Source organism: Salmo salar, chromosome ssa16 (genome assembly GCF_905237065.1).
Source record: "Salmo salar chromosome ssa16, Ssal_v3.1, whole genome shotgun sequence".
Taxonomy (NCBI): domain Eukaryota; kingdom Metazoa; phylum Chordata; class Actinopteri; order Salmoniformes; family Salmonidae; genus Salmo; species Salmo salar.
In genome coordinates, this window is record NC_059457.1 from 95020576 (window position 1) to 95028281 (window position 7706).

The window sequence follows — 7706 nt, forward strand, 5'->3', positions numbered from 1 at the left end:
TTTGTCTATGTTTTCTATTTCTATGTTTTGTTCTATTATTCTATTTCTATGTTGGAGGTTTTTTGGGATGATCTCCAATTAGAGGCAGCTGGTTCGCCGTTGTCTCTAATTGGAGATCATATTTAAGTTTTTTTTTCTTTTTCTAGTGTGTTTGTGGGAAGTTGTATTCTGTTTTAGTTGTGTGTCTTGACTTCAGTACCGTGAGAGAACTGTTAGCTGATCGTTTTCTCTCTCTCTCTCTCTTTTCTTTAGTGTTGTGAGTTTAAATAAACGGTCATTATGAGCGCTCACCACGCTGCGCCTTGCGCCCTTTCTATACGACAGCTGTTACACTAAAGACGGAGTGCATTCTGGGGTTTTCACAAGGAAAGCTAACCCCGAGAAGGTAAAGACTTGCTGTTACATGAACTGCTGCTGAAAAAGGAACTGTCATCTTTTTGACTAAAAGAGATCCACGTTTTTGACTCGGAGCAAAATTTAGCAAATGGAAACTTGAAAATGTTTTTCGCTGTGAAAGATTTTGAATATAATTTGTGTAAAACATTTTATTTTTTTGTGATATGGTATTTTGATGTTAACTTATGCTGAAATGTAATGCCTCTTAATTGTTTTTTAAATGTCATAACTGTCAGTGTGTCTCAGGAAACAATGATGTCCACTATGTTTCTGTTGATCAAGTGATATTTATGGGTGTTAAACAGGGATAATACAGAAGGAGGAGAGGAAGAGGAAGTATACTGGCCCTTTACCTAATGGGTGTTAAACAGGGATAATACAGTGGAGCTACTGGCCCTTTACCTAATGGGTGTTAAACAGGGATAATGCAGTGGAGCTACTGGCCCTTTACCTAATGGGTGTTAAACAGGGATAATGCAGTGGAATATACTGGCCCTTTACCTAATGGGTGTTAAACAGTGGAATATACTGGCCCTTTACCTAATGGGTGTTAAACAGGGATAATGCAGTGGAATATACTGGCCCTTTACCTAATGGGTGTTAAACAGGGATAATACAGTGGAGCTACTGGCCCTTTACCTAATGGGTGTTAAACAGGGATAATACAGTGGAATATACTGGCCCTTTACCTAATGGGTGTTAAACAGTGGAATATACTGGCCCTTTACCTAATGGGTGTTAAACAGGGATAATGCAGTGGAATATACTGGCCCTTTACCTAATGGGTGTTAAACAGGGATAATACAGTGGAGCTACTGGCCCTTTACCTAATGGGTGTTAAACAGGGATAATGCAGTGGAGCTACTGGCCCTTTACCTAATGGGTGTTAAACAGGGATAATGCAGTGGAATATACTGGCCCTTTACCTAATGGGTGTTAAACAGGGATAATACAGTGGAGCTACTGGCCCTTTACCTAATGGGTGTTAAACAGGGATAATACAGTGGAGCTACTGGCCCTTTACCTAATGGGTGTTAAACAGTGGAATATACTGGCCCTTTACCTAATGGGTGTTAAACAGGGATAATACAGTGGAGCTACTGGCCCTTTACCTAATGGGTGTTAAACAGGGATAATGCAGTGGAGCTACTGGCCCTTTACCTAATGGGTGATAATACAGTGATAATGCAGTGTAATCTACTGGCCCTTTACCTAATGGGTGTTAAACAGGGATAATACAGTGGAGCTACTGGCCCTTTACCTAATGGGTGTTAAACAGGGATAATACAGTGGAATATACTGGCCCTTTACCTAATGGGTGTTAAACAGGGATAATGCAGTGGAGCTACTGGCCCTTTACCTAATGGGTGTTAAACAGGGATAATACAGTGGAGCTACTGGCCCTTTACCTAATGGGTGTTAAACAGTGGAGCTACTGGCCCTTTACCTAATGGGTGTTAAACAGGGATAATACAGTGGAATATACTGGCCCTTTACCTAATGGGTGTTAAACAGGGATAATACAGTGGAGCTACTGGCCCTTTACCTAATGGGTGTTAAACAGGGATAATACAGTGGAATATACTGGCCCTTTACCTAATGGGTGTTAAACAGGGATAATGCAGTGGAGCTACTGGCCCTTTACCTAATGGGTGTTAAACAGGGATAATGCAGTGGAGCTACTGGCCCTTTACCTAATGGGTGTTAAACAGGGATAATACAGTGGAATATACTGGCCCTTTACCTAATGGGTGTTAAACAGGGATAATACAGAAGGAGGAGAGGAAGAGGAAGAGGAGAGGAGAGGAGAGGAGAGGAGAGGAGAGGAGAGGAGAGGAGAGGAGAGGAGAGGAGAGGAGAGGAGAGGAGAGGAGAGCTACTGGCCCTTTACCTAATGGGTGTTAAACAGTGGAATATACTGGCCCTTTACCTAATGGGTGTTAAACAGGGATAATACAGTGGAATATACTGGCCCTTTACCTAATGGGTGTTAAACAGGGATAATGCAGTGGAATATACTGGCCCTTTACCTAATGGGTGTTAAACAGGGATAATGCAGTGGAATCTACTGGCCCTTTACCTAATGGGTGTTAAACAGGGATAATGCAGTGGAATCTACTGGCCCTTTACCTAATGGGTGTTAAACAGGGATAATGCAGTGGAATCTACTGGCCCTTTACCTAATGGGTGTTAAACAGTGGAATATACTGGCCCTTTACCTAATGGGTGTTAAACAGTGGAATATACTGGCCCTTTACCTAATGGGTATTAAACAGGGATAATGCAGTGGAATCTACTGGCCCTTTACCTAATGGGTGATAATACAGTGATAATGCAGTGGAATATACTGGCCCTTTACCTAATGGGTGTTAAACAGTGGAATATACTGGCCCTTTATCTAATGGGTGTTAAACAGGGATAATACAGTGGAGCTACTGGCCCTTTACCTAATGGGTGTTAAACAGGGATAATACAGTGGAATATACTGGCCCTTTACCTAATGGGTGTTAAACAGTGGAGCTACTGGCCCTTTACCTAATGGGTGTTAAACAGGGATAATACAGTGGAATCTACTGGCCCTTTATCTAATGGGTGTTAAACAGTGGAGCTACTGGCCCTTTACCTAATGGGTGTTAAACAGGGATAATGCAGTGGAATATACTGGCCCTTTACCTAATGGGTGTTAAACAGTGGAATATACTGGCCCTTTATCTAATGGGTGTTAAAACAGGGATAATACAGTGGAATATACTGGCCCTTTACCTAATGGGTGTTAAACAGGGATAATACAGTGGAATATACTGGCCCTTTACCTAATGGGTGTTAAACAGGGATAATACAGTGGAATATACTGGCCCTTTACCTAATGGGTGTTAAACAGTGGAGCTACTGGCCCTTTATCTAATGGGTGTTAAACAGTGGAGCTACTGGCCCTTTATCTAATGGGTGTTAAACAGTGGAATATACTGGCCCTTTATCTAATGGGTGTTAAACAGTGGAGCTACTGGCCCTTTATCTAATGGGTGTTAAACAGTGGAGCTACTGGCCCTTTATCTAATGGGTGTTAAACAGTGGAGCTACTGGCCCTTTATCTAATGGGTGTTAAACAGTGGAATATACTGGCCCTTTATCTAATGGGTGTTAAACAGTGGAGCTACTGGCCCTTTATCTAATGGGTGTTAAACAGTGGAGCTACTGGCCCTTTATCTAATGGGTGTTAAACAGTGGAGCTACTGGCCCTTTACCTAATGGGTGATAATACAGTGATAATACAGTGGAATCTACTGGCCCTTTACCTAATGGGTGTTAAACAGTGGAATCTACTGGCCCTTTACCTAATGGGTGTTAAACAGTGATAATACAGTGGAATCTACTGGCCCTTTACCTAATGGGTGTTAAACAGGGATAATGCAGTGGAATATACTGGCCCTTTATCTAATGGGTGTTAAACAGTGGAGCTACTGGCCCTTTACCTAATGGGTGTTAAACAGTGGAATATACTGGCCCTTTATCTAATGGGTGTTAAACAGTGATAATACAGTGCCATCTACTGGCCCTTTACCTAATGGGTGTTAAACAGTGGAATCTACTGGCCCTTTACCTAATGGGTGTTAAACAGTGGAGCTACTGGCCCTTTATCTAATGGGTGTTAAACAGTGGAGCTACTGGCCCTTTATCTAATGGGTGTTAAACAGTGGAGCTACTGGCCCTTTACCTAATGGGTGTTAAACAGGGATAATACAGAAGGAGGAGAGGAAGAGGAAGAGGAGAGGAGAGGAGAGGAGAGGAGAGGAGAGGAGAGGAGAGGAGAGGAGAGGAGAGGAGAGGAGAGGAGAGGAGAGGAGAGGAGAGGAGAGGAGAGGAGAGGAGAGGAGAGGACAGGAGTGGAGAGGAGAGGAGAGGAGAGGAGTGGAGAGGAGGGGAGAGGAAGAGGAAGAGGAAGAGGGAGAGGGAGAGGGAAAGGGAAAGGGGGAAACACAGAAAACTAGACAGCACCATGATCTATTCAGATAATAACCTCTAGTCCAGGCTGTATCACGTCCGGCCGTGATTGGGAGTCCCATAGCGCACAGTTGGCCCAGCGTCATCCGGGTTTGGCTGGGGTAGGCCATCATTGTAAATAAGAATTTGTTTTTAACTGACTTCCTTTGTTAAATAAAGGTTAAATCAAATTTTAAAAAATGAAAACATTTGTCCACTGCTTTCTAGAAAGAGAGAATAGAGACTCTGGGGATAATCTAGAGAGAATAGAGACTCTGGGATAATCTAGAGAGAATAGAGACTCTGGGGATAATCTAGAGAGAATAGAGACTCTGGGGATAATCTAGAGAGAATAGAGACTCTGGGGATAATCTAGAGAGAATAGAGACTCTGTGATAATCTAGAGAGAATAGAGACTCTGGGATAATCTAGAGAGAATAGAGACTCTGGGGATAATCTAGAGAGAATAGAGACTCTGGGGATAATCTAGAGAGAATAGAGACTCTGGGGATAATCTAGAGAGAATGGAGACTCTGGGATAATCTAGAGAGAATAGAGACTCTGGTATAATCTAGAGAGAATAGAGACTCTGGGATAATCTAGAGAGAATAGAGACTCTGGGGATAATCTAGAGAGAATAGAGACTCTGGGGATAATCTAGAGAGAATAGAGACTCTGGGATAATCTAGAGAGAATAGAGACTCTGGGATAATCTAGAGAGAATAGAGACTCTGGGGATAATCTAGAGAGAATAGAGACTCTGGGATAATCTAGAGAGAATAGAGACTCTGGGATAATCTAGAGAGAATAGAGACTCTGGGGATAATCTAGAGAGAATAGAGACTCTGGGATAATCTAGAGAGAATAGAGACTCTGGGATAATCTAGAGAGAATAGAGACTCTGGGGATAATCTAGAGAGAATAGAGACTCTGGGATAATCTAGAGAGAATAGAGACTCTGGGATAATCTAGAGAGAATAGAGACTCTGGGGATAATCTAGAGAGAATATAGACTCTGGGATAATCTAGAGAGAATAGAGACTCTGGGGATAATCTAGAGAGAATAGAGACTCTGGGGATAATCTAGAGAGAATAGAGACTCTGGGGATAATCTAGAGAGAATAGAGACTCTGGGGATAATCTAGAGAGAATAGAGACTCTGGGATAATCTAGAGAGAATAGAGACGCTGGGATAATCTAGAGAGAATAGAGACTCTGGGATAATCTAGAGAGAATAGAGACTCTGGGGATAATCTAGAGAGAATAGAGACTCTGGGGATAATCTAGAGAGAATAGAGACTCTGGGGATAATCTAGAGAGAATAGAGACTCTGGGGATAATCTAGAGAGAATAGAGACTCTGGGGATAATCTAGAGAGAATAGAGACTCTGGGATAATCTAGAGAGAATAGAGACTCTGGGGATAATCTAGAGAGAATAGAGACTCTGGGATAATCTAGAGAGAATAGAGACTCTGGGGATAATCTAGAGAGAATAGAGACTCTGGGATAATCTAGAGAGTATAGAGACTCTGGGGATAATCTAGAGAGAATAGAGACTCTGGGATAATCTAGAGAGTATAGAGACTCTGGGGATAATCTAGAGAGAATAGAGACTCTGGGGATAATCTAGAGAGAATAGAGACTCTGGGATAATCTAGAGAGAATAGAGACTCTGGGATAATCTAGAGAGAATAGAGACTGGGGATAATCTAGAGAGAATAGAGACTCTGGGGATAATCTAGAGAGAATAGAGACTCTGGGGATAATCTAGAGAGAATAGAGACTCTGGGGATAATCTAGAGAGAATAGAGACTCTGGGATAATCTAGAGAGAATTGGAGACTCTGGGATAATCTAGAGAGAATAGAGACTCTGGGATAATCTAGAGAGAATAGAGACTCTGGGGATAATCTAGAGAGAATAGAGACTCTGGGGATAATCTAGAGAGAATAGAGATTCTGGGATAATCTAGAGAGAATAGAGACTCTGGGATAATCTACAGAGAATAGAGACCCTGGGGATAATCTAGAGAGAATAGAGACTCTGGGGATAATCTAGAGAGAATAGAGACTCTGGGGATAATCAAGAGAGAATAGAGACTCTGGGGATAATCTAGAGAGAATAGAGACTCTGGGGATAATCTAGAGAGAATAGAGCCTCTGGGATAATCTAGAGAGAGTAGAGACTCTGGGATAATCTAGAGAGAATAGAGACTCTGGGATAATCTAGAGAGAATAGAGACTCTGGGATAATCTAGAGAGAATAGAGACTCTGGGATAATCTAGAGAGAATAGAGACTCTGGGATAATCTAGAGAGAATAGAGACTCTGGGATAATCTAGAGAGAATAGAGACTCTGGGATAATCTAGAGAGAATAGAGACTCTGGGGATAATCTAGAGAGAATAGAGACTCTGGGATAATCTAGAGAGAATAGAGACTCTGGGATAATCTAGAGAGAATAGAGACTCTGGGATAATCTAGAGAGAATAGAGACTCTGGGGATAATCTAGAGAGAATAGAGACTCTGGGGATAATCTAGAGAGAATAGAGACTCTGGGGATAATCTAGAGAGAATAGAGACTCTGGGATAATCTAGAGAGAATAGAGACTCTGGGGATAATCTAGAGAGAATAGAGACTCTGGGGATAATCTAGAGAGAATAGAGACTCTGGTGATAATCTAGAGAGAATAGAGACTCTGGGGATAATCTAGAGAGAATAGAGACTCTGGGGATAATCTAGAGAAAATAGAGACTCTGGGGATAATCTAGAGAGAATAGAGACTCTGGGATAATCTAGAGAGAATAGAGACTCTGGGGATAATCTAGAGAGAATAGAGACTCTGGGATAATCTAGAGAGAATAGAGACTCTGGGGATAATCTAGAGAAAATAGAGACTCTGGGGATAATCTAGAGAGAATAGAGACTCTGGGACAATCTAGAGAGAATAGAGACTCTGGGGATAATCTAGAGAGAATAGAGATTCTGGGATAATCTAGAGAGAATAGAGACTCTGGGGATAATCTAGAGAGAATAGAGATTCTGGGATAATCTAGAGAGAATAGAGACTCTGGGGATAATCTAGAGAGAATAGAGACTCTGGGGATAATCTAGAGAGAATAGAGACTCTGGGGATAATCTAGAGAGAATAGAGACTTTGGGGATAATCTAGAGAGAATAGAGACTCTGGGATAATCTAGAGAGAATAGAGACTCTGGGGATAATCTAGAGAGAATAGAGACTCTGGGATAATCTAGAGAGAATAGAGACTCTGGGGATAATCTAGAGAGAATAGAGACTCTGGGGATAATCTAGAGAGAATAGAGACT